At 46.8% G+C, this 26,779-nt stretch overlaps 1 long non-coding RNA gene and 1 pseudogene across 2 annotated transcripts; both read right to left on the bottom strand.

Moving 5' to 3' along the window:
* Window positions 1-1,088: 1,088 nt before the first annotated feature.
* Window positions 1,089-8,344, bottom strand: LOC141576043 (trafficking protein particle complex subunit 9 pseudogene; annotated as a pseudogene).
* Window positions 8,345-11,570: 3,226 nt separating this feature from the next.
* On the bottom strand, window positions 11,571-23,869 carry LOC141576019 (uncharacterized). 2 transcript variants are annotated; one of them, XR_012504181.1, is made up of 5 exons: window positions 23,739-23,869; window positions 23,345-23,397; window positions 20,986-21,098; window positions 19,037-19,590; window positions 11,571-11,724 (listed from the first exon to the last, which is right to left on the bottom strand). It is a non-coding gene; the product is annotated as an uncharacterized LOC141576019 (long non-coding RNA). The 2 variants fall into 2 exon arrangements; XR_012504180.1 differs by lacking the exon at window positions 11,571-11,724 and adding an exon at window positions 17,676-18,486.
* Window positions 23,870-26,779: the final 2,910 nt, after the last annotated feature.

Raw genomic sequence — 26,779 nt, 5'->3', positions numbered from 1 at the left:
GGACATGTTGTTCTGATACTCAGAAAAACCAGCCTCGTAAAGGGAAAAAAAGAGTGGCATGTATTTAGACACACTCCTGCCCCTCTATGAAGGCAAAGTAAAGTAAATGGCACGGGGAAGGTGAATGCAAAAACAAAAAAACAAAAAACAAAAAAACGGTGACTGCTTCCTCCAACAGCATCCCCTGCAGCTGCTCACCCCCGAGCCGGCCACTTCCTCACCAGTGACCGCAGGCCAGGAAGCTCCGTCAAGCACGTCACACAGCGACAGCCAGGAACCGCGTGCCTAGCACGTTTGTGTAAAAGCCAGAATCAAGCAAGATGCTGCAGATTTTGACTTTACAAGTTTAATACTCCATGAAAAATATCCCTCAGCAGCCGCCTAAATCAATTCGCATCTCACTTCCTCAAAACAATCAAACAAAATTATTAAGGGCGCATTTGTCACCAAATATAAGGAGGACCAAACAGGTTCCTCAAAGCATGGATTTTAACAGGTATCAAACACCAGTGGGTGATGTGCTAACAAAGCAAAAATTCCAAAAAACTAGAAAATAAAAAGATGACTAGGATAATATATGTATCAAGGCAACTGTTAAGTTTTTGCTTTTTAAAGTGATGGGGACAGCACGGAGGATGATCTGGCTATTTCCAATGCTAGGTGTGCACAGCCCACATTTTCAGACCCAACAACATGCTCACAGGGCGGTACAAGGGAGAAAGGGAAATAGAAAAAGAAAAGAGGAATAGTGAAAATTTGAAACACACGAGAACAAATATAACTGACAGCATTTACAAGAATTTACGTGAGTGTGATGAAGACAGGGACGAGGGAACGGTGAGACCCACCCTCAACTATTGTTCCAGGGATGGCAGGTGCCTGAGGCGAGCGGCGCTGATGGGGGACCCCAACGTGGTCAGCGCCCCAAACCTAAACTTCACATAGATGCGTCTGGGCAGTTTTTGAGCTACCAAATGTGGTCGCATTTCAAGCTGAAAATTTTACTCACTCCCAACATGAGTAACAGGAGAGAATTAGGCTCTGTTCCTGCACCAAAGCATTGTTTAAAAAATTAATGACTGTGGAATAGTAAAAGCAACAATGGAGTAAAAGTGACTGGAGGAGAACGTGCTTGACCCGAGCTCACTGGCCATGTTATCTCACTGACGGTCAGATGCTGGCTGAGCCCTTATGGTACCAAAACAGACAGACGCACCAGGAGGGAGGTTTAATGCACTGCTGTATTTTGATGCCGAGAGCCATGCCTGGTACACGAGGTTCTGGGTAAACAATGGTGACAGTGTCAACCACTATGGGCTAAGCACACATCCAGCTACTCCGCCAAATCCCAAGGGCAGACTTCAAAAGGCAAAAACAAGCTGGCATTCTCTGGTGGGTCTGCAGACTCAGAGCCAAGCAGTTGCTGAGCAAAAATGTCACCAGTGCCTCCTATGACAAAAGAGGAGGCACTGGCCACTGGGCTGGGGCAGGGCTCTAGGCTTCCACTGCTCACCCATCAGTCTGTCCAGGGGGAGAACGTGGTCCCTGCTTACGTTGCACCAATGCACCTACATTGACTAATGCCTCGGGGCTCAGCAGGTGGTGACATGTTACAGGAATGGAGCCAGCCTGGGAGTGGCACTGTGCTGGCATCTGTGCACTCAGCTTTGCCCAGGCCACTACACCTGCCAGCTCATCTACAAGAAGCAGAAGGGGAGAAGGGCATGTAGATCACAGGGCCCTGCGAGGACAAGTACAGATCATGGCCACGACATGCCTCGCCCCTTCCTTAAGCCATAGAGGCATGTCCGGGAGGAACAGAAAATTCATCCAGAGCCCGCCAGGCACCACAAGTAGGTAGGACTCGGGTCCCCTGTGCCTGCCACTCACAGGTCTGGTCTGGACTTTCTTTTTATCAATTCCGTGGCATCTTCTCCTCCAACTTACCAACAACCAGAAAGTATAATCTGACTTTAGACTCATAGAGAATCGCAGAGCACCTCCTCCACATTGGGCCCGGCAGCACGTGCCAGGTCCTCTGACCGTCACCTGTGGGACCGCCATCAGCCCTCTCCAGACTCAAGGCCCGAGGCCGTAGGCCAGGGGGACACAGCTTCCCTCACTCTCCCCAGCAAAGGGGGACCACCTCTCGGCAAAGGCATCTCACTCTCTTCTGCCCGATGGACATGTCGATAGATACAAAGGGAAACAGAGCAGAAGGTGGGAGGGTAGGCAGCCCAGAAGAGCTCGTCTGCACTTCCAAGGCAAAGTGGGTCCATTGACCTAATCACAGGGATAAAGTGAGGACGAATCTTTCCCTGCTCTGTCCCACACTCCGTGACACGCCTTTCCCTGCATAAGGAGCTCATTCGGAAGTGCCTGGCGGTGTTTCTGATGTCCTAAATTGGCACAGTGGTTGTCAGGCAGGGAGAGAGGGCCTGAGCCGTGCAGGTGCTGGGCCTGGGAGGCAGGAGACACCGGCTCCATCCACAGCTCAACCAGCACCTCATTCTGCGTCTCGGGATTCAGCATGACATCTATAAGCAAAGGGATGAGACTGTCCTAGGACAGGCTGTCCAACATGAATGAAATGAGAGCCATTAAAGAAAGTTTCCCAGTTGCCACATTTAAAAAGGTAAAAAAAAAAATAATAAAACCAAAGAAATAAAAAACCTAGAAACTGATTTTAAGAACATATCTCACTTATTCTACTGTATGTAAAATACTATCATTTTGACATGTAATCAATATAGAAAGTAACAAGATAGTTTACATTCTTTTTACTAGACAAGTCTCAGCGTCTGATGTGCATTTGACCTACAGCACATCTCAGCTCAGAGCAGCCTCCTCCCCAGCTCTCCTAGCATCCGTGGCTGTGGCTACTCTATTGGACAGCAACTCCAGGGGTCACACCAGGGGCCCTAGCTGAAAAGCAGGAGTAAGTGTCCATACTAACCCTAAAAGGATCTCTCTGAAACAAAGACGGATTCACTTTTAAACGTCTGAAAACCGGCGGGTTGCACCTCCCTCACGCCCTGGCTACAAGACAGCCCTCCTCCTTGCTGATCCCTTTTTGGATGTAGGGAAGTAACCCTTCACACAGCCAGGGTGGCCGGGCTTCCAGGTAGACTTTCCTGCTGTCTGTGTCCAGTCCCACAAAGTCCTCCTTCTCAAACAGGATGTAGAGCAGGAGGAACTTGTCCCCAGACTTGTCGGATGCACCGTCCAGCCACTTGGACTTGAGCATGATGAAGAGAGACTCAGTGAAGTCATCGATCCTCTTCTCCACCACCCTGCAGTCCTCGTAAGTTGAAGGCCAAGTCGGTGCGTGGCTGCTCGGCCACCTCCCCATGCAGCACAAAGACAAAGAGCTGAGAGTCATTAAGCGTGGTGCCATACAGCTCCTCTGCATGTGGAGCTTCTCGAAGGCCTTGGCCGAGAGGCAGTCGGTAATGGTGACGAGGCCCACGACCTTGCGGTGGGTCTGGAAGTCACTCCACCCATTATCGGGCACATAGTGTTGACTGTAGTGGATACAGAGTGCCCACAGGGAGCCGCACGGGCTGATCTGGCTCACCAAGGAGATTCGCTTATAGATGCAAAAGAAATTCTCCTCTGAGATGATCCCCACGGGTTGGACCACCACGGGGAGGGTCTGGTGGTCCTCAGCACACTGCACGTAGTCAGGGATGCTCATGTTGCAGGCCCTGCCGAGAGGGGGAGGATATCATGGTACATACTGTGCTGCAGGCTGCTGGCCCATCTGGGTTGCGGTGACCTGGTGTGTACCAGCCAGAAGGCAAGGGAAGCCAAAGCAAATCCGGGGGTACAGTTTGTCCTCAGAGTCTGCACATGGCTACCGTAGCTCGGATCACATTACGCAGTTTTTGGTCTAGGCTTCCGGCCTCTGCAGAGAAGGGTCATTTCTTGTTTTCTGTTTCCAAGCACCTAGCCATGCCCTGATGCAAAGTCAGTGCTCAAAACTGCTGAATAAAGGAATGAATAAAGGAACTGCTTCCACACCCCTCAGCAGGATATAATGCAAAAAACCACAGTAGGATCAAAAGACCTGGATTTCAACTCCAATTTATTTGAACTCCTAAGCTGCAGAATAATTGATAAGAAAACTTGCTTTGGGGAGGAGAGTACAGTTCAGTGGTAGAGCACATGCTTAGCATGTACGAGGTCATCAGTTGAATCCTCAGTACCTCATTTTAAAAAAAATGAAACAAATAAATAAACCTATTTACCCCCGTCAAAAAATATTTTTTGAATTCCAAATTCAAAAAAAAAAAACACCTTGCAATTGACACAACATTGTAAACTTGAGTATACTTCAATTAAAAAAAATAATTCCTTGCCTTACAAGAATATATCTGGATTACGGAAGTTTGCAAATGTAAAATGCCTAGGGTACCACCTGCATAAGAAGAAGGAACTGTACAAATTTACTATCCCTCATTTATGAGCTATATTTCCTTTGTGGGGTTTATAACCTCTCAGAGCTAATTTTCTCAGATTAAAAAAAAAAAGGAAACATTACCGGATTCTCCATACTGCTGAAGAATCAGATAAACCTATGAAAGCATCTGACCCACAGAGTTTACTCAATAAATGCTTGTTGAATGAATGAATAAACAAGCAAAGTGAATGCTGCTCCCTGCCACAGACCATCATAATGGTGCTGCCTGGAAATGCCAAGCCCACGTTTCACCTGACTCTACACTAACCATGTGTGTGTCCTGGGCAGGCCTGTGTGCTTCTCTTAATCCCAGTTTAATCATGAATAGAAATGAGGGCAATAACACAAACCTCAAATTGTTAGTGAGTCAGTACTGAATTGTACCCCAACCTTGCAAGATGGAACCATTAAAGAAAATTGGGCAAAAGGTCCGTAGGACCTCTTCATATTATCTCTTACAACTACATGGGAATCTACATTACATCTCAAAATAAAAAGTCTAATTTATTAAAGAGGCTATTGAGATTAAATGAGCTCACTGTCTCAAATAAGGAACACACAGTACAAATAGGACAATGCCCAGCCCATGAGATACACTCAGTAAACATTCCCACTGAACCCACTGGTCTCTCCAACTTCAGAGCACGATGATATGTCCTCATGGCCAGAGGCCACTGCACCTGAAGCTAACAAAGCTAATGGTCCCCACTTTCAAGGGCCACTGCCACCACCGTAGGTCTAATTTTGTACTTGTAATTTTTTTCTTTTTATTAAATAGAAAACCATAATTGCATAGCCTTCAGGTCACCAAAACCTGACCACAGAGATCATGATGGCAGGCCTCCTTGTTGAAACAATAAAATGAAAAGCCACTTCCACAAGATCTCTGTGTAAATCTACTAGGGAACTTCATCCTGGACTGAGAGGAAGAGGACTGGGGAGGAGGGGGCAATCTGGGGCACACAGACCCATGGGCCACCTGTCCCACGTTGGACTTTAGACCCAACCCTCACCCTCCAGGAACTTCAAAATAGACACAGAGCGCTGTGGACAAGATTTTTTTTTTGTAAGTAATCCCTGATTCCCTAGCAGGTTTGTTTCTTCCGAGACACAAATGTCTTATGTGTATAATGTTTCACAAAAGCCTTAAGATATAATCACCCCAACTTGACGCATTAAGAAACTGAGGGAGAGAAGTTTATCATATTGTACAAGATTAGAGAGAGGCCACGTCAGACAGTGTATTTAAAACCAAGCCCCTGTTCCAGTGCTCACACTAGAAAGTGTGACATACTGCTCCTTTCCTGCCCTCTCCCTGCAATAAACCTCTAAAGAGTCTTTTCTGTGCCACCTGGAATCACAATCACTTCAATTTTCCACAAAGAGCTATGTCACTCCTTGGAGGATGTGTCAAAATCTATATGTTGGATGGGAGGAGAGATTTGCATTTTCTGTTTCTCAAAGGAAACATGGCTTTAAAAGAAACTGAAAAGCACTTTTCTAGTCTAAGTCTTCATTATGCAGAGAAGGAAACGGAGGCTCAGAAGAGATGAGGAAAGGGCCTTATTAACAAATATTGCCACAGCGCAGCACCAAGCCAGCCCTGGGCACTACTGGGGGAGGATCTGGGAGGCCCAGGAGAATGAGTGTTAGAGAACAGAAAGAGAAGAAGCATACAAGGCCCCGTCTCTACACCACCATACCATGAAGTTCCACCAAATTACCCATTATGTGTTCAGCCAACATTAAGGTGGGCTAAACAGGTTATAGAAACCTGGAAGTCTCAACCATATTGGAAATTCCAACATTTACTATGTTTTTTTTCCCAGTTCAAGCATCAGATCAGTGGGAGCTCTGTACCAGGGTCTACACGAGGCCTGGAGTTCTCCCAATTACAGATCTCTTATAACACGTGTGCAAACCACACACAGGCCCACCAGAAGGAAAATGCCCACAGATAAGTTGGAATTACTGAAACTGAAAGCAGCCAACCAGCATATATTACTAGCAAAAACGGTGCTGCTAGGAATAGACTCATGGACATAGAAAGCAAACTGTGGTTAGCAGGCAGGAAAGGGAGGATTAACAGATACACATTAATAAATATAAAATAAATGACAAGGACCTACTATATAGCACAGGGAACTATATTCAATTTCTTGTAATGAGTTCTACTAAAAACAATCTAAAACATATGTATATACATATGCATATGTTTATAACTGAATCTGCTGTACATCTGAAACTAACATTGTAAATTGACTACATTTCAATAAAAAAAATTTTTAAAAATAATTAAAAATAAAAGCAATGCCATTAAGAAATAATAAAAGAATACTGTAATCCCCTTAGCTGTAGGTGGTGGAGAATTCTGGTTGCAAGCACCAAGTCCACTGGATCACTCCAGCACTGGCTGTCACTCTTTCTGACCATCAGAGTCACTTGGCTTCAGTGAGTTTACTTTTCTCTTCTGTGAAAGGCTTCAGTTGCAACTAACGGTGTATAGAATTCCATCATTCACAAACTCAACAATTAATGAGGACTTCCCATAGGCCAGGCTCTGGAAATATGAAAATATAGGGTCCCAGATATATTAATGGGTAGAAGAAATTTATGCCATAAAGACATTAATCCTTCTTGCTTTGATAGACAGATTCAATACAATTCTGTTTAGATTTCCTACCAGATTTTTCATGGGTAACAAGATAATTTATGGTCAGGAACAGCCAAGAAACTTCTTTAGAACCAGCACTGGGAAGGGGTGGATAGGTCATTCATTTCCACTGGTCTTTCTGAAGTGATGAAACGTTCTGGAATAATAATGGTTGCACCATTGTGAATATGCTAAAGCTGCTGAATTGTACCATTTAAATGGGTGGACTTCATGGTGTGTGAACAATATCACAGTAAAGATGTTAAATGAAAAAATATTTCTTGACAATTATTTTTCCCTCTATACAACTAGTCTGCCCCATAATTTAAGAAAAACAAAAAAACCAAAACAAACCAAATTTTGCCAGGAGCTCTTTAGGACTGCAATGTCCCTGAGTCTCCAACGCCTCTGGTGGTGCTGTTCCTGTTAACACACACTAGCTGGGCTGGACTAGTTAGGGACTGTAACTATCTTTTTAAGATCGATGGTCACATGTTTTACCCTGGGAGAGGGAAGGATGGAGGTTGTCACAGCCTCATGCCTTCAGCTCATTTTTAAATGAACCAAGCCTTGCTTTCAACACTGTAATCCCTCTCACTATAAAAACAGTGACATCATCAAGCACCGCCATCATAACACGTAAACGTGTTAAAGGTTCTTACCTGGGGCAGAAACACTGAGGGAGGAGACAGAAGCTCGCTCAGCACTGACACTCCCTTTTCCCGACTCCACCAGGAGAAGCTGGGGTTTACAGCTGGAGGCTCTCAGCCCGGGGAGCAGCGCAGATGCCACTGAGTTGGACCTCAGGGATCCGGAAAGGGAGAGGAGGGCAGCCCCGGGGTCGCGGGGCAGGGAAAGCGGGGTGGGGGACGCGGGCTGCAGCCCCGCTTGGAGGCCATACCCAGCCCCAGCCGCCCGTCCCATCCGGGTCAGCAGACCCCGCCTGCCCGGGACACAGCCCGCCCAGGGGCGGGGACGGGCCGGCGGCCGAAGAGAGGAAGCTCGGGAGGAGAGGACTCGCGGGCGGTAGAGGGGAAGGGGACGACAGACGCGGACTGAGGGGAGCCCGGCTGGGGAGAGAGGCGGCAGGTGCACACCTGGCCCTGGACAGCTGTGGCCGGGGCGCCGGGGCAGGAGCCAAAGTCCTACGAAAAAGTCTCAGCAAAAGATCTCAGAAGCCTTTGGGGCCGATCCCCGGCTCCGAGCTGGAGCTTCCAACCCTCGTTCCAGCTGGCACCGACTGCGCTTGCGCAGGAGGGCCACCTATCCGCTCTGTGTTCTGTGAGAGAAGGTAGGGAAGCGAGGGAGGGAGAAGATGGGAGAAGGAGGGGAGGAGGGGAAAAGTGGAGGGAGAGAGATGGATAGGAGGAGCAGAGAGAAGGCAGGGATCTGGAGGGGGGAGGAGAATAACAGAGACGGAGAGAAAAAGTTTTAACTCTGGGGACACCCTGAAGGAGGCAGCAGTCCTGCCTCTGCACACTTCTCTAACCCTTCAAGGCCCGCAGCTCATATTTTACCTCCCTGGTCCAGCCCTCCAGCCGAGGCCTCTGCAGAACCCCTACGGGAATCACACCCATTGCCCCCACGCGGAGCTGGGTTTCCTGTTGCTCTGGGAACCAAGCACCCGCAGGTGTTGTCGCTCAGAACTACCTTGGAAAGAGTACGTACTCCCCTTATTACACGCTGGGAAACAGGAAGGCAAGAGATATGCCTTAGCTCCACTCTCCCAGGTGTTGTGCTGGCGGGGAGCTGGAGGAACAATGTCAGATCCCTAGAAGGAGCAGACTGCCTGAGTGTTGGTGCATAGTCCCCATCCCTCCTGGGTAAACCACACCCCACCCTCAGGGAACCATCAAGGGCACCCAATATGTCCCTGGGTGTGGGAGAGCTGCCCTCAATTCCAGTGCCCAGCTTGCTAGGAAGATAGGAGTGTTACTGAGTCCAAATTCATTCTCCTCAGTGCAGGACAGGCCAATAAGTTGGGAGACCAGGTGTTGGGGCATGGAATAGCAAATTTCTGTAGACCTAGATGGCAAACTAATGTCCTGGAAAACCATCTCCCCAAGTCAGAATTCAGGCTTATTTCCTACGTGCTTGGTTGTTGCAAACTTCTTGGTGTAGGAATTCTTTGTTGTTAGAATCCTTTGTTCTTGCAGCTATCTGCCTGGGTCAGATCCCTGTAAACCTCTAACAAAACAAACGTTATTTTCTATTATGTAACTTGTTATCTTTATATGAATGGAAAAGTGTTAAATATCCTTAAAGTTCAGAGCCTTCAAAATAGGCTCTCCTGTATATTTTAGGCTCTAGGCAACATTGTTTTACAAGCAAGATGAAGCCTAGGAGACAGAGCAAAGGGTTAAATTCAAAAATACAGATCTAATATGGAGTCAGATTTGTTCTTTTCTATTACCGAGGTAGAAGACACTTGAGGATTTAAATCCCTTTAAGTTAAAAATAACTAAATCTTTAAAGGAATTTACATACATAGGTTGGAATGTGCATAGCATATCTGGAAAAGCACCCAAAGGATTGTAAACAGTGGCATCTCCAGGGAGGGCTGAAAGAAGAGAGGATGAGGGAAACCTTCTTTCACTTGTGTATTTTTGTGCTCTGTTTGAATTTTTTAACCACATGCATGTATTTCTTATTCAGTTAAAAAAAAATGTGTAATGGAGCAAAGAAGTAACAAGCTCAGCAAATACAGCAGCCATGGAATCACTGAGCCATCACTTTTGATTTAAGCTAGGAAGCATTTGTTGACTCTCTCCCATGTGCCCAGTGCTGTTTTAAGACTTCTTTTATTTTTTATTTTTTTATAAAATAATAACATGCTATCCCTCACCCCTGTCCATGTTTGGTTGAAAACCAACTGAGTTTTTATTGAGTTGTTTTCCAAGGAGTAGAGATGAGTTATAAACAGAACACATCTTCAGGGCAAAACAGGCGGAGTGGTTTTCCAGCAGGCCAGATCGCTATGAAGGGTTTTCAACAGAGGCACACAGAACCTGAGAGAGAAAGCCTCCAGGACCCTACAAAAAGCTGCCCAAACTGCCTTCTCCATGGCACTACTGAAATAGGAAAGAACAAATCTGACTCCATATTAGATCTGTTCCTTTGAATTTAACCCTGTGCCCTGTTTCCTAGGCTTAGTCTTGTTGGTTCTGCACCTTTTGTAAAACAATGTTGCCTAGAGCCTGAAATATACAGGAGACCCTATTCTCAAGGCTCTGACTTTGAAGGATATTAACACTTTTCCATTCATATAAAGATAACAAGCTACAGAATAGAAAATAACTTTTGTTTATTGGAGGTTTACACGGATGTGACCCAGATGAAGAGCTGCAAGAACAAGATTCTAACAACAAAGAATTCATACACCAAGTTTGCAACAACCAAGCATTCCCGCTTCCCATTTTTAATATAAGAAGATCCTGAAATCTGACTTGGGGAGATGCTTCCCCAGGACATTATTCTACCATTTCTCAGCTGGCTTTCCAAATTAAAGTCGCTATTTCTTGCCCCAAAACCTGGTCTCCTGATTTATTGGTCTGTAATGCACGAGCAGAACAAGCCTGGACTCGGAAACACAAACAGACATTGAAAGTACCCATTTGGTATATTAAATGACCTGCTTCCACTCGTCTTCCTGACGTTTTATTCTCTTGACCACTCCTGCTATGTTTATGAAAAACCTGTCATGTAGACACATTTCCATCTCTAGCCACTACCCTTCCAGGTAAGAACTGATGCCAAGAAGGCAATGGAAGTTGCTAGAAGGTATTACCTGGACAAAATAGAGCAGATGTGGGTTCTGGCTGATGTCCAGGAGCAGGCTGGGACACCTGACAAGATGCTATAAGTACGGATAGACAGCTGGGCACCAAAGGAGAAGCTTCTAAACTTCCATGAGGGACTTGTTGGATAGGAAGGAAAAGTCCCAGACTATAGCTCGGATCCAACCACGAGCTTCCTGGGCGAGGCTGGGCAAGTCATTTAAAATCTCTAGGCCTGTGCTGTCCAACATGGGAGCCACCAGCAACATTCAGGATTATGAAGTTATTCTGTAGCCAGACAGAGTTATAAATAAACATTTTATTGCAAACGCCCAGCAGGTATAATGTTTAAAAACGTTATTGGTTATCTTGTCGTAACGAGTTATTTTTGTATGTGTAGCTTTCTGTGGTTTGTAATGCCTGCGACTAATGATTCCATTACAGTGAGGTATTTTGAAATTATAAGTTACTGGACACAGTACCCTCATATCACAGTTGAAAAAAACTGATCCACATAAGCAAGGTTATCTGACTTATTAGTTATGAGCAGGGGCTCTGGGGCCAGCCTGACTGAGTATAAATTCTCACTCTGCCTCCAGGAGGTTCTGTGTGAATCTTGGACAAATTATTGTTGTTGTTGTCTTTGTTATTATTTGTGCCTCTTTTTCCTTACCTTTTAAGTAGCGAGGAATATGTAGACTCTATCCCCTACTGTGCTGGCAGGATTAAATGAGTAAACGTCTGTGCTGCCCACTTCCCTGGGTTTCAGCATTCTCCAGGCAATCAGTGCCAAACTCAGAGGCATTCTCTACTGTCTTCGTCAGTCTGGGATGCTGTAACAAGTTACTGTGTGTCGGGTGGTTTAAACAACCAGCATATTCCTTACGGTTTGGAGGCTGAGATTTTCAAGGTCAATGTATCCTTGAGAGGATTGCCAGCTCGAAGATGGCTGTCTTCCCAATATCTTCATGTCCCAGAGAGCAGAGAGAAGCAAGCACTCTGGGGCCCTGTATAAGAACACTAATCCCATTCATGAGGGCTTTACTCTCTTGACCTCATTTTATCCTACTAATCACCTCCCACAGGCCCCGCCTCCCAATACCATCACACTGGGAAATGGGGTTTTGACATATGGATATTGAGGGGATGCAAACATTCAGTCCACACATCGGCTAACTCTCCCCAGCATGCAGTCATCAAACCTGTAGCTAATTTCAAAGTAATATTCATATCTCTCTGCCTATTTCCATTCCTACATCCACTATGACTGAAGCTCTGTTACATTTTATTCCTTATTTTTCTGGTAGAGATTTAATTGATTCCTCTAACTCCAATGCTCCCCTCGCTTCAGTCTGCTTAACAGTCCTGCCAGGTAGGTCTTCCTTAAAATACCTTCCCACTTCACCTGGTTGTTTTTCAGATGAAAATGTCAGAATCCTCCCCACACCCCATCCTAGACCTTTAATCCCTTACACTACCGCTCACTATGTTATTTTCCTATTACCACTGTAAGAAATTTCCATAAGCTTAAGAGCTTAATCCAGCACAGATTTATCAGCTTATGGCTGTGGAGGTCAGAGATCCAACACAGCTCTCATTGGGCTAAATTCAAGGTAGCAGCAGGGTTCCTTCCTTCTAGAGGGTCTAGAAGAGAATGTTTCCTTGTTTTTTTTTTTTTTTTTCCAGTTTCCGGCGGTCACCCACCTTCCTTAGCTTGTGTCCCACGACTTCCTCCATTTTCATGGTCAGCAGCCTTTCTGAACATTGCTCCATGGCTACACCTCCGTCTGATTTTAAACTCAGCTGGGAAATGTCCTCCATTTTAAGGACCCCTGTGATTACATTTGGCCCACCTGGACAATCCAGGCTACTCACCCTATTGTCTCATCTCAGGATCCCCTTCTCCCCTCCCATTCAGGCATTATGTATGTGGCTGTGACACTCACCTGTGTAACATTTCCTCTCATGAGCATTTTATGGTTCAAGGCACTTATGAATGACTTTTTGTTTTCCTTCCTTAGCCTTTCTACATTCAGTATGTCTGGTGAGATTATATGAATCCATTTTATTTGTCCCCCTGCACTAATCTTTAATAATGTATCATGGGTTTAAAAGGCTAACTAATACACAATTTAGAAGACAGAAATCCTCTAAGATTTTTGTCCTAAAATATCTGTCATGCCTTTTGCCATGTATGGTAACATGTCACAGGTGGCTACCCTGTGGCCGGGGAGGGACATGATTCTGCCATCACACTCCCCTCATTATCACCAATGTGCTGATCACCTAACCAAGGATCTATGCTCCCCGATTCACTCACTTCCTCCTCCTTTCCATTGACTATCCTGTTCCCACCGCTTCCTTCATTCACCACATCAGGATTTCATGACCACATTCTTTAAATGGAATGGGTATCTTGAAACTAATGTCTGACACCTGTTCTTACTGTATATGCACACACTGACCTGCACATAACCCCGTCCAGCTCTTTATTTTCCTAGAATCTCCCAGAGGAATCAGTTCCATGATGATGGTGATGATGATGATGATACTGACAATGATGACAGGGACCTCTCAAGGATTCTGATAAAGAGGGAATCAATAAAGGGAGGGAATCATTGCAAAACTGCCCCAGAGACAGGCTTAAAAGTAAATAACTGCTATAGTGTTTCATGAAATTGACTAATATTTAACTATTTTTAAAACTTGATATCACTGAATTTAAACTTTTAACGGGAATTTTCATTCACCAGTAACGAAGATTCAACTCTAGGACCAAAGTCTAAGGATTTCGATCTTCTAACAAATTGTCCACTAGCCTTTTAAACACATGATCCTTTTAAAAAGGTTAGTGCTGGGCTGAAAATAAGAAGGATTCATATAATCTCACCAGACACAGTGAATGTGGAAAGACTAAGGAAGGAAAACAAAAAGCCATTCATAACATCTTGAACTTTACGTTGCTCACAGTAGAAAATGTTAGCCAAGGTGAGCGTCACATCAAAATGACGCCTGAGTGGGACGGGGAAGCTGATCTTCCTCATCAGATATTTATGCTGATTTGTTAGATGCCAACACAGTTTCCTCATTGGATTTGCTTTTAACAAGTATGGAAGAATTTACGTTCTACCAAAAGCAGTCTAAACATTTTCCCCTGCTGTCAGGTCTCTGGACTGAATGTCCCCAGAAGAAGGACATGAATATGTTTCATAGCGAAGTCTTCCTGAGAAGCAACAGGCTTTTTGAGGGCAGAACTGCAGGGTCCCCCATGGAGGGCTGGAGGAGGGCTAGAGGGGACACTGGAAAAACAGCAGGAGTGAGTTCAGATACTACTGCTCAGGTCGCCAAAGACAGCATTGCTATGTCTAAGGATATGACATTCTCCCAAAAGTTCCATGAGTGAAGAGTCTGCGAACACTAAGCAGGTTGTTAAGACACAGCAGCACATAATATGCGTCACAACTCAATTACAGTATGTTTTGATATTTGGAAAATAATTAGCCCATTGTTCTTTGAAAGTGCAGAAGTAGCAATAGAAATAAAAAAGACTGAGCCGTCTTGGAGACAACAATCAATAAACAATTCTAAATCTGCAGGATTCCTTGACAATATGCAAGCAATGACATAGATGTGTGCTGCAGATACCTCTTACTGCAGGGCTCACTCCTGCAAAGCATAGAACTAGTTTTCTCAGCAGACAGAGGGAACCAAGTCAAGATTCTTAATCTTGAGAGATTTACTATATGGCAGGAAAGATCAGACAACTACATACAGCCAAATATGAATAAATGTAATCAAGTATTATCAAATGTGATTGGGGTACAGATGAAAGAGAAATTCCTTTCACCTGGGATCTAGAGAGACTTCTTCAGAAAATGAGGCTTTGGAGATGGCCAAAGACATGGGTGGAATTTTGGAAAAACAGGATGTAAGGAATTTAAAAACTGATTCTAAAATTCATATGAAAATTCAAAGGATCCCAAATATCCAAAACAATTTTGAACAAGAAAAACAAAGTTGGAAGCCTTGCACTAACTGATTTTCAGACTTTTTTTTATAAAGCTACAGTAATCAGAAAGTAGAGTGTTGGTGTAAAACAGGAAAATAGAATAATGGAACAGAATAGAAAGTTCAGAACTAAACCAACACTTATATACACAATTGATTCTCAAAAAGGATGCAGCGGAGAAACAATCTTTTCAACAAGTAGTGCTGGAACAATAGGATAGTGATAAGCAAAATATATATATATATATAAATAAATAAACTTTGATCCACACCTCACAAAGTATACAAAAATTAACTCAAAATGGATCATAGATCTTAATAGGAAATCTAAAACTGTAAAACAGGTAGGAGAAAAAGCATAGGCTTAAGCTTTATGACCTTGGGTTTGGCAAATATTTCTTTGCTATGACACCAAAAGTATAATCTATTTTAAAAAGAAACTGATAGAGTGAACTTTATCAAAATGAAGACTCTTCAAAGCTGTTCTAAACACTGCTAAGCAAATGAAAAGACAAGCCATAGACAGAAGCTATTTACAGATTATATATCTGATAAAGGTCTCTCTTTGTATCTGATCCAGAATAAAGAGGTCTCAAAACTCAATAATAATGCAAACACCTGAATGAATGAATGAGGCCAGAAAACACACTTCAGTAAAGATATCCAGATGGATAATAAGCATATGAAAAGATGCTGATTAAAGATGCCATTAGTCATTAGAGAAATGCTTTTACAAACCACAGTGAGATAATAGTACACATACATACAAGAATGAATACGATTAGAAAGACCTACCTTACAAAGTGCTGGCAAGGAAGTAGAGCAACCAGAACTGATACACACCACAAGGAATTTACAATAGTACAACCATTTTGGAAAAGTCTTTGACAGTTTCTTTAAAAAAGGTAAATACCTATCTACCATATAACACAGATATTCCTCATCTGGTGCTTTAGAAAAGAAAAGCATATGTCCGTATAAAGACTTGTAACCAAATATTCACTGCAATTTTATTTATAATAGCTCAAGTTGTAAATAACCCATGCATCCATCAAGAAGTAAATGGAGAAACAAATGATGGTCTATCCAAACACTGCTCACAACAAACTATTCAGTAAAAACTCAGCACTAAATAATACTCTGCTATAAGACAAATAAGCTATTAATACAGCAACACAGATGACTCTCAAAATAATTACACTGAATGAAAGAAGTCAGACAACATAGAGTAGATACTGCATTAATCCATTCATACAAGGATCTTGAAAATGCAGACCAATATGTTGTGATGGAAAGCATATCAATGGTTTCCAGGGGAAGAGATGGGGAGGGAGGGAGGGACAACAAATGGCAGGAGAGAAGCTTTGTGGGTGATGGGTTTGTTCACTCTCTTGAATGTGGTCATGGTTTCTTGGGGATATACTTATGTCAAAACGTATTAGCTGTACACTTTTTACGTGTGAAAATTACTTTGCCAAGTATACCTCAAAGCTGTTTTAAGAAAAAAGGCACTTCAGTCCTGATCCACCTCAGCGCCTGATTGAAGTGACATGATCAGTCCCTCACCCTGTTTGGCTAACAGGAAGGTAGAAAACCTCTTATGGAAAATAACATATGAATTTATCATTTGCAATGTCTGCCATGTAATAAAGAATTTCAAGACATGCAACATGTCAAGACTATATAACGGATAATATGAGAATAAGAAACATTAGACAAAGGATGCAAACCCCCAGGTGATGTAGGCATCAGAGTTACCAATAAAGGCTATAAAATACTTTTAATATTTTCAAGAAAATAAGGAAATTATGGGAGAATAGATAACAGGGTAAAGACTTTCACCAGAGAAATATACTGGAATGTATTTTTAAGAGAAATCAAACAGATACCCTAGAACTGAAGCTTTCAGCTCTGGAAACAGGTAAACAGAGCTAATTAGGATCCCTTTTAAGTAAAACTTTCAGTAATGCAGGGTAAAATACAACAACAAATGTAACACAGAGCTAACTATGGAAAGAGAAGTTCCCAGGTGACAATACAAAGAGGACACTTAAAGCCCAGAGTGGTAATCTTGTGAGCTGATGCCACCACACCCTGGAGGGAAGGGGTTTTAATCTGCACATAAATAGAGATACAATGTCCATTTAGGAAAAAGGGTCCATACCAGATGTAGAAGACTCTTCCTTTATATCTATATAGTCAGAGACAGAGATGTAAAGTGGCAGCAGAGGTCACAGTGACACAGAGCCCTGGGCCAAGGAGTGTGAACACCTCTGCAAGCTGGGAAAGGTAGGAAGACGAATCCCTCCCTAGAGCCTCGGTGTGGAACGTAGCCTTGGCCACACGTTGGTTTTAGGCCACTGACAATGACTTTGCACTTCTGCACAATAGAACAGTGAGAAGATGAATGTGTATTGCTTTCAGCCACTGAGTCTGTGGTCCTTTGTTACAACAGCAAAAGGAAAGAAACTCAGGAACCAACATGAACATGAACCCCAAGCTGCCTGCTGTGCTGGCAGGAAGTTCTTTGTCTCTGATCCTGGGGGAGTCTCCTGTCTTCTGGCAGCATTCACAAACTACCTCATGCTAACTTGACAGCTTGCAGAGGGTTAAATCTTAACCCTACACAGTTCTTGATATTTACTTAATAAAAATGATGGTGTCATCATGGGTATATTTCCGTCTTTTAAATACCCTTCAGTCTTCTAATAAAGCTACCTCTAATTGAGAGACAGTGTAAATTGTTTTCAATCTTCATAATAAATAACTGGTTTTATTTGGTTACTTAAATTATGAATAATAATATTCACATTAGTAAAAGTTATTAAAATCAACATTGTTTAATGAAAATATCATTTCTTTTTGCATGAACATGTATTAACTACAATAAATGTTCCATGCTTTGTTCTACGATTTACTGTTAGAGCCTTAAAGAATAATATTTTCCTCAAAAGATATTATGGCAAAGGGATTTCTTTTGGTGGAACAGTTCCTACATCAAATCTGGTACATGGCTCAGGCCACTGGGAACCTAGAGATGATAGAAATTAGGAGGCATTATAAACACAAAATGATTTTTAAAGGAATTAAACAACTGGATGTGTGAAAACAAAGAATCTGAGAATATTCTAGTGAAATAAATGTATTTTTCAGCTTAAGAAAGACACTGGGTGAAAAAATCTAAAATGAAAAAACCACCCAGAGATTAGCAGCGAGTCATGCATGCAGTGTGACTGATCAAAACCAAGTTGTTTCCAAACCAGTGTGCAGGCTTGATGCCTTCATGAATCAAGTCTGTGTGGCACCAGGCCACCTCAAATACATGTTGATGAGGTATTTATAAGCCCTTCACCATCCCAGCACAAAGCCCACACATGAGCCACAAGACCATCACATACACATCTGCAAAACACACAGCATGGTCAATAGCACTTTTCTTGTTCAGTAGCCGGTGGCAGGGCACTGTGAGCAGACCAAGATACAGGGACACAGAGACACAGAGGCATTTCCCCTCACTCAGCTGATAAACTTCCGTGAATTCCTGGGGACAGGATTGTCATAAAATTCACCATGGATTGATCCTCCTCCTAGGAAAGGAACGGTAGGGCTGCCCTCAGGTTTGAGCAAGGGTGGCCGGAGGATCTCAGAAGAGCTGTTTCAGCACAACCAATAGAAATATCGACCACCATGACCACGAGAGACAGGTCTCCTGCCATCCCGGTGGGCACTTGGGCTCCTGACAAAAGCTGGGCTCAGTAAAGGCTTGAGTAGAAGGCACAGAACTGAGGGATGCCCCAGTAAGAGACAGGAGGTAGGGCCTGGTTTATACTGCTCTGTGTGTATCCCAGCCTCATCCGAATACGAAATCAGAAATTCGCAAAACAGCAGAGCTGGGATGGATCATCTACTCCAGACTCCTCACTTACAGTTTAAAGGGTGGCATCCATGGGAGGCAAAGCAACATGCTAAAGGCAGAGCGTGGAATTGGCAGCGACAGATGAAACGCACCATGGAAACCCCCGTTCAAGGCCGCTGACATTAAGTATGGGGCCAAGGTTTCCAACGAGGAGAATGAGACAGTGTAAATACTTTGTTCCCCCCAAAACCCCAAATGTTTACTAAGGCACAAAAACTCACCTTAACTAGCTCTCTTCTGAGGGGGCTCTCTTCTGTCTCCGTCTTTCGGTCTGTCTCCATTTCTCTCTCTCAGACACAAACACATACAATTTTGTGAAAGGGGACTTCCTGCCGTACAAAGACAGACTTCACATCTTCAGAAAAACACTTGACAAAGCACATTTCCAATTCAAGTCTTTGTGTGAGGTCTGGGCAACTGGCTTATTTTCTAGAACAATCGGTGGTTCCAAAATCAGGAGATCATCTTCCCCAAAGGAAGATTTCTGGCCCGTGTTGATGAAGCTGGGGGTGTCACATTTCATGAGCCCGTTCAGCTCCTCCTCTGGCCACCTGCTGCATCTGATGGCTTCCTGGAGCCGAACATCACTGTCAAGGGCTATGGTTGGGATACCAGCTTTGGCCTTGTCCAAGCGGTCCACTTCATTGACGTAGCAGTGAAAGAGGGACCTAGATTCGTCATTGTGCTGCCAGAGAACCCCTTGGGCACCAGCGGTCTTCCAAAGTCTGACACAAAGCTGTTCAGTCTGAATCTCTTCTCGGGAGACTCTGCATTGCTATAAAGAAAACCAAAATAAAAGATCGCTCACACTCTAGCTCGATGACCTGAAGACTCAGTTTTTGATAACTACTGAGAGCAAATCCCTGCACAGAGCATGCTGACAAGCACTGGAAGTGAGAGACATCACTTTCGAACACATACAATTACACCCAAAGCAAAAGTCTCGTGAGGGCCCTTGGACCATCCTGAAAAGACATCGTTCCCTGAGAATCCTCAATACTGGTGCATCGCACGCCAGTGTTTCTCAGTGGGACACTCAGATCATCTTCATCAGAATTAGTTAAAGTGCTTCTTAAAATGCAGAATTCTGGGGTGCACACCCTCAGAGTCTCCAGAAGTAGGGACTGGAAGTCTGTATTTTCATAGCCACCAAGATCACTAAACATGCTCAGGTTTAGCACAGCGGTCTACATCGGGTCAGCTGAGCATCGACAATGTTGTCTCACGGGGTGGGGGGGTGCCATGTGTGTCAGTGTGCTCTCCTACCCACGTGTCTCCCCTGATTCTCAGAACTGAGAGTGCAGTCCCATTGGGCAAGAAATACCACTATTTCACAATGCATACGCAGGGCACCCGACTGAAAGATAGAATCAGTGCTAGGAAAGGGGACAAAACTCAGGTTCCTCATCGCTTATTTCACTTATTATGGGACAAATGCTCAATTCAAGGGTAATAAATCAGTGTATGAGTGAATAACATGACTCTCGTTAGTCCCACGAGTGCCTGGAAGAGCGAGCCTGGGCACACTGAGAACCATAACAGCCCATCAACTTAATTGTCATCCTCCCCAGATTTATGTAACGGTTACTTCCACCCAGGCAGTGACCCCTGAAGGGCAAGTATCATGTCTGAACACACTCTCAAATCCAGAACAGAACCTGACAACAATTAGGCTCTGGAGTCTGTGTTTAGCGAGTGTGGAATCTCAGTGATGCCAGCTCTTACACCTTGCCTTCCCATCCCACCCCTCACGATATGGCCCTTATGACCAGCTCTCCTGGGGCTGCGGCCACGGAACCCATTTACAGGACTGGAAGAATCTGATCATGTAAACCATCCCCCAGATTATCATCAAGAGTCACCTGCATTTCAGGGATCAGTAACCCCAGAAGCTTTGCAGTTCAGGCAGCTGAGGGATTTTTATATCAGCTCTGTCTTCTACTGTGACTGCCTGGTTGACATCCGACAAGGAATTCTCAAAAGCCTGAGCTTTTCCTTTCAGGAATAATCTAATTAACAAACCTCGTTGACCACTCAACAAATGTGATGTGAAGATCAATGATTTACACAGGAGTACAACATTCACTAGGTCATGGATTTATAATCAGAGAAAAATCATTTGAGAAAGATTGACAGAATGTAGCTTTAATGCAAATTTAAGTATTCTTACCTTTCAGTAAATCATCTTCTTCCCCAACTTATCACTTCACCCAAGATTAAAAGATGTTTGAGAACAGGGATGTGCGTGCCAGCAATCTGTGACCCAATAACCTAAAATGTCACCTAGGAAAAAGAGGGGAGTAACACATTTTTAAAAAGCATGGTGAGGATGGCGGGGCCATCCCCAACTCCAGACTAAGAAGCTCTGAGTAATAGCTTTCCTGCCTGCCTGGGGCATCAGCTGATGTGAAAACCCACCCAGAAAACTCACTGTCCAGCAGCTCCTCCGTAAGACAGGCTACGCTTTCTCAGAATTAAGAATTGGGGCCAGTAACCACTTCGCTGAAGAATAAAGACAAAGGAGAAGAAGAGAGTTCTGCCCCTCCCCAGGGGAGAGCCCAGACCTTGGGCTGCATGCACTGAGCCCACCTCCCAGGAGAAGGATAAACTGGATAAGTGCGTCCTGCAAACTGGGGCAGCAAATGTTGAGATGGGAACAGATTGACCAGCTGGCCAGGGACAGCCCCCTCCGTCGCTGCCTTGGCGGCTGCCTCCGCCCCCTCAGCACATCCTGCCCACTTCCGGTGGTTAAGCTGTCAGGGAAACAGTGCTTTGCGACCTGGGGCAACAGAGGCTGCCCCCAGGCCTAGCTGCGGGGGAAATGGGATTTAAACCACCAGCTCCCAAGCGGCAAGCTCCATACCCCCGCCAACAACCCGCCGCCCCCGCACCCTACAGCACCCCCGGGGCAATATGTCCTGCAGAAGGGTGACCTGGGAATGAGGGGCAGCAGAGGCCACCCCCACATCAGGCCTCCAGAGAGATGGGAGCTTATCCTCCAGTCCGCCAGGGGCAGACCCCCCTCCTCTCCACCCCCTGATGTCACTGCACCCACCTCCCAGGAGCAACCTGACCGGGTGTGGGGTTTAAGGCTAATCTTGGGCTGGAGAGGCCGTCCCCAGGCCAGGTCAGGGGAGAGGAGAAGAAGTGGCCCCATTAGGCGGGGCAGCCGGCCTTCGCAGCTGCCTCTGCCCCTCGACAGCATCGCGCCCGCCTCCCAGGAGCAAGCTGACCTGGAGACGGGCATCCGGCTTCTTGGGCAGCAGAGTACGCCCCCAGGTTTGGCCGTGGGGAAGAGGAGAGCAAATTGACAGGCTCCGCGCTGCAGGTCCTCTACCCCTGCGGTCGCCTCCCCCACACCTTAAAGGCACCGCCCAGGGCGCCCCTCCCCCAGCAGGCTAAATCGGACAAGTGTTTCTGGTGATCTGAGGCAGGAGAGGCTCCTCTCACACCAGGCCATCGGGGAGACGGGATCCAATCCATCAGCTCCCCAAGGCAGCCCCCTACCGCCGCAGCAGCCACCACTCTTGCCCCCTGACCTCACGGTGGCCTCCTCTAGGGAGCAGGCTGACCTGGAGATGGACGTCCAGCAAACTTGGGACAACAGGGACCGCCCCCAGGGCAAACCATGGGGGGAAATGGGAGCAAACGGACCATCTCCAAGGGAAAATCTGCCGCTGCTGCCACCACCCCCAACGTACCACGCCCGCCTCCCGGGGCCAGGCCGACTAGGATACACATGTCTTGTAACCCAGGGCAACAGAGACCGCCACCAGGACAAGCCGCGGGAAAGATGGGAGCAAATGGGCCCGCTCCCCCGCTGCAGGCCCCCGACTCCCGCCACCCGTGCACCCTGACTACCCTGCCTCCCGCCCCCAGCAGGCAAAGTGGGACAGGGGTGTCCCGGGACCTGGTGCAGCACAGGCCGCCTGCAGGCCACGCAGCACAGACGTGGGAGCTAATCCACAAGCTCCCCCGGGGCAGCCTCCCTATCCCCGCAGCCACCACCTTCCCAGCCCCCTGACTGCGCCGCATCCATCTCCCAGGAGCAAGCTTACCTGGAGTCGGACCTCAGGCAAATCTCCAGCGGCAGAGGTCGCCCCCAGGCCAGGACGCGGGGGAGAGAAGAAATGGAGCAGCTCCCTGGAACGGACCCCCTCCCCCTGCAGCCGCCGCCACCGCCTCCCAGGAGCAAGCTCACATGGAGACCGGCGTCCCACCTCTAAGGCAGCAGAAGCCACCCCTGGCTCCGCCACGGGGGAGAGCGGAGCGAACTGACCGGCTTCCGTGCGGCAGCCCCCCTACCCCCGTGGGCCCCGCACCTTAATGGCACCGCCCCCACTCCGCACTCAGCAAGCTGAGTGGGACAGGTGTGTCTGGCGACCTGGAGCAGCAGAGGCCGCTCCCAGGCCCGGCAGCCGGGAGAAGGCAGCTATTCCACCAGTTCGCCAGGGGCAGCCCCGCTCCGCCCCCCTGCTGCTGCCACCGCCCCCTGACCTAACCGCCCCACCTCCCAGGAGCAAGCTTACATGGAGTCCAACATCTGGCGAATCTCCGGCGGCCAAAGCCCCCCCAGGCCAGGCTGCAGGGAAGAGAAGAAATCGACCGGCTTGCCCGGGCAGCCTCCCACCCGCCGCCGCCCCAAATCATTGCACCAGCCTCCCAGGTTCAGGCTGACTGTGAGGGTGTGCACTTGCCTTCTGATCCTACCCAAGTGCCTGAGCACCTCCCTTCACTCCTACACTCCCTGCACCCCTGCACCCCCGCATCCCCTGAACTGCCTGCATCCTCCACAGCCCCTGCACTCCTGGTACCACTTACAGTTCTGCACTGCCTACACTCCTGCATCCCTGCATGTCCCACACACCACCTCTTGGGCCTGTGGCAGAGTCTCTGCTGTTAGACCAATGCACAGTAACTCACATCTTTGCCAGTATATGATGCATCAGTGGACGTCTGGGGTTGGCTGATGGAAGGTACATGTTCCCGGTAACTAGCTTGGGCCACTAGAGTGATATCTGTGAGGTCACCCAGGACGGGCTCAGAGATGCTGTCTTCTGGGAAGAGAGGAGTTGAAACCGGTCTTGAGGGCAGAGCTGTGCTCACCAGGCCATCCAGGCTTCATGTTTTACACAGAGCTTGGGGAAGTGAAATGGATCTGGCCAAGTAAGAGCGGCCTGCTGTACGCCCACCTCAGTCCTGGGCTCTGAGGCAGAACGACTGGCTCCCACCCTCAGGGCCAAGTTTTGGCACCTGAATGGTCCCTTGGAGGCATCCCATCAGTTCTCAGGAAGAAGTCTGGCTGCTTCCACCCCATGGCCCTCCATCCTGTGCTGGCCTCAGGAAGGTTCCTTAATTGGGGAAGAAGGCAGCCCACCCCCTACCCCACCCCTCACCTTTCTCTAACCCAGGCTGGTGCTTTCTCTGCCCTTCAGACTCTGGAAAGCCATTTCTCTTCAGGTATGTCCCTTCTGAGATGGACTTGCTTCCACTCAATTCTAGGCGAGGATGCACCATGGAATGCACTGGGTAAGAGAACCAAAATAAATAGTTTCTTCTGTGAGGTTTTCTGTTTATCTACTGGGGCTGGGCTGTGTGTAGTTTGCTACAGCTATTGGTGTGAGAGGCTAAAGCCACCCGTGTGCCCTTGTTTTCATCTCCCCGCTGTCTTTGGGTTTTCCCTAGATACTCCTGAGACATTTACTTCTTTTAGTTTTATTCCTATTATTACACAGGGGCCTTACTAACTGGAGGTAAGGTGTTGGGGGAGCGGGACAGAGCAGGGCATCTGTAGTCCTGGGATTAGTTCTCATTGAGCCTGTGCCCAGAGCTGTGACGTCCACAAGTCTGTCTCTTTCCCCCACCCCAACTTGGGTGACACAGAAGGTATTTCCCTTCCCCCAGGTTGGTTAGGTTCTGGTAAAATAATTTCTCATTAAAAAAACAAACAAACAAAAAACAACTTCCCCCAATGAAACAGAATGTTCTGGGTGTATTTCAATAGAGTTATTTTCTCCTTTCCAGGCAGGAAGCATGAGGAGTTATCCTCTGAGGCCTTCATTCTGAGAACAGGACACGGTCCTGGAGGTAAAATGCATGAAAAAGAGCAGGGGGCCCCTCTGACTGGCCCCCTGGAGTTGTCACACTGAGACTTCCCCACGCTGAGCCTCCCACTGGCCTCAGGGACCTGTTAAATCTGCCTGCCCCGGGGGTTCTTACAAAAGCGGGTTCTGCCCTGGGAGCTGTGACTCTTCAAGGCTGCCTGGCTGCCTCTCTGGGTTGGGAGCAGCTTTTCCCCTCAGTTTTCTGGGATTTAAGAAGAACAGTGATTTTGCATCTCCCTCAGCTCTGGTGTTGTTTTCAGGACAGAAGGAGCAATTTCTGAGCTCCACACGAGCTGGACCAGAGCCTGGAAGCCTCCCCTCCTCTGCCTCCGTGCAATCAGTGGCTGTTCTTCTAGCCGAGTTTCTGAAGATGTGTATTTAAACACACACATCCCAGCCCCTACAGGAGCACACAGTCCCATAAATCCCCCCAGTTTCCACTGGTAACTACGGAGCCGATCGGGACACGAGTTTTGGGACCACAGAGGCCTGAATGCACGACTTGCTCCGTGGCCTATTAACGTGGTTGCTCTGGTCCTTGTCTGAAGTGGCTTGGTTACCGCACCTGGTACATGGGAAACACAAAATAAGTACTAGAATCTTCACTTTTTCTCCCTCCAGGGCCTTCAAACATAGAAAGTAATAAGTGAACTCAGACGGCCTAGTCACCACAATTAGGTCCGACCAGCCTGGCTCTCCTGAATGATGGGCACTGACTTGCACCTTAACTTGGAACAGTAGGGGAACTGCCTTCCTCGAACTGGGCCTCTCCCCACACAGGGCACTCCCTCAGCTGAGACGGGGCCAACTCCCCAACTGAGGTGTGTGCTGGCGGCTTCAGTGTGACCTGGCCCTGCCGGAACGTAAACCTGCAGTGAGTGAGGTGGAGGGTCAGGTGGAGGGGGATCCTTTCTGGGGTGGCAGGGGGCCCGGTAGCACCCAGCCCGGCCTGGTGCCTGGGGCTCCTTAACACCCCCTACAGCTCCTGGGTTGGCTCCAGTCCTGGACACTCCACACACCCTCCCAGTATCTTTTCATTAAGTCCCTTTTTTGTTTTTATCAGCGAGAAGTGGCTTCTGTTGCTTGTTCAGTGGAAGAGTGCATTGGGAAACCAGAGTATTTCTAACATCAGTAAAATTCCAACCTCGGTCAGCTCGCCGGGCAGACCGCGCAGCACAAAGGCCTACACAGGGCTGTGCGAACGGCTTATGTGAAGGGTCCTCATCATCTGTCTTCAGAGATACAGAAGCTGGTGGTTCAGGTAAAACTTCAGGGAGGGATTGAGGAATCCAAAGCTGGTTGGTTTCAAAGGCTAACTGTTCAGACCAGACCCCTGAGCTGTGGTCAGAAGCCTGGCTCTACATCACGCAGACTCAGAGCCCTGAGTGCCGGGTGGGGCCGGTGGTGTTCCCTTTGCAGGCTTTCGTTGGGTATTCACTGTAGCCCTTAAATGCAGCAGAAATTCCAGCTCCCTTAACCCCCACCTTGAGTGTTCCATGACACAAATCCCGGGAGTGTTTAATTTTCATCTTTGTTTAGGAGGATGAAGGTGGGGCAAGAGGAGTCATAAATTCATACTGACTGACACAAGCTCACAGCCAGCACCTCCTCCTCGGAGAGCTATGTGCTCACACAGTGGTGGCTGGGGGGCTGGGCAGAGAACCTCCGCTGGTCCCAGAGGAATTTGCTCCTCTGGCCACAACTGATGGGTTGGACAACAGATCCAGAGGGAGACAGAGCATCTTTCCTGGGAATTTGGAACTGACACACAGAAATCAAGTTCACTCATCTGGGGATTGGCAAGGGGGAGGGGCGGTGGTTGGAAATCAAATGAAACCAGAGCTTAAGAGGAAGTTAGAA

Source organism: Camelus bactrianus, chromosome 35, assembly GCF_048773025.1.
Source record: "Camelus bactrianus isolate YW-2024 breed Bactrian camel chromosome 35, ASM4877302v1, whole genome shotgun sequence".
In the NCBI taxonomy this organism is placed as follows: domain Eukaryota; kingdom Metazoa; phylum Chordata; class Mammalia; order Artiodactyla; family Camelidae; genus Camelus; species Camelus bactrianus.
Note: the sequence above shows the minus strand (reverse complement) of the source record. Positions and strands in the feature narration are given on the sequence as shown.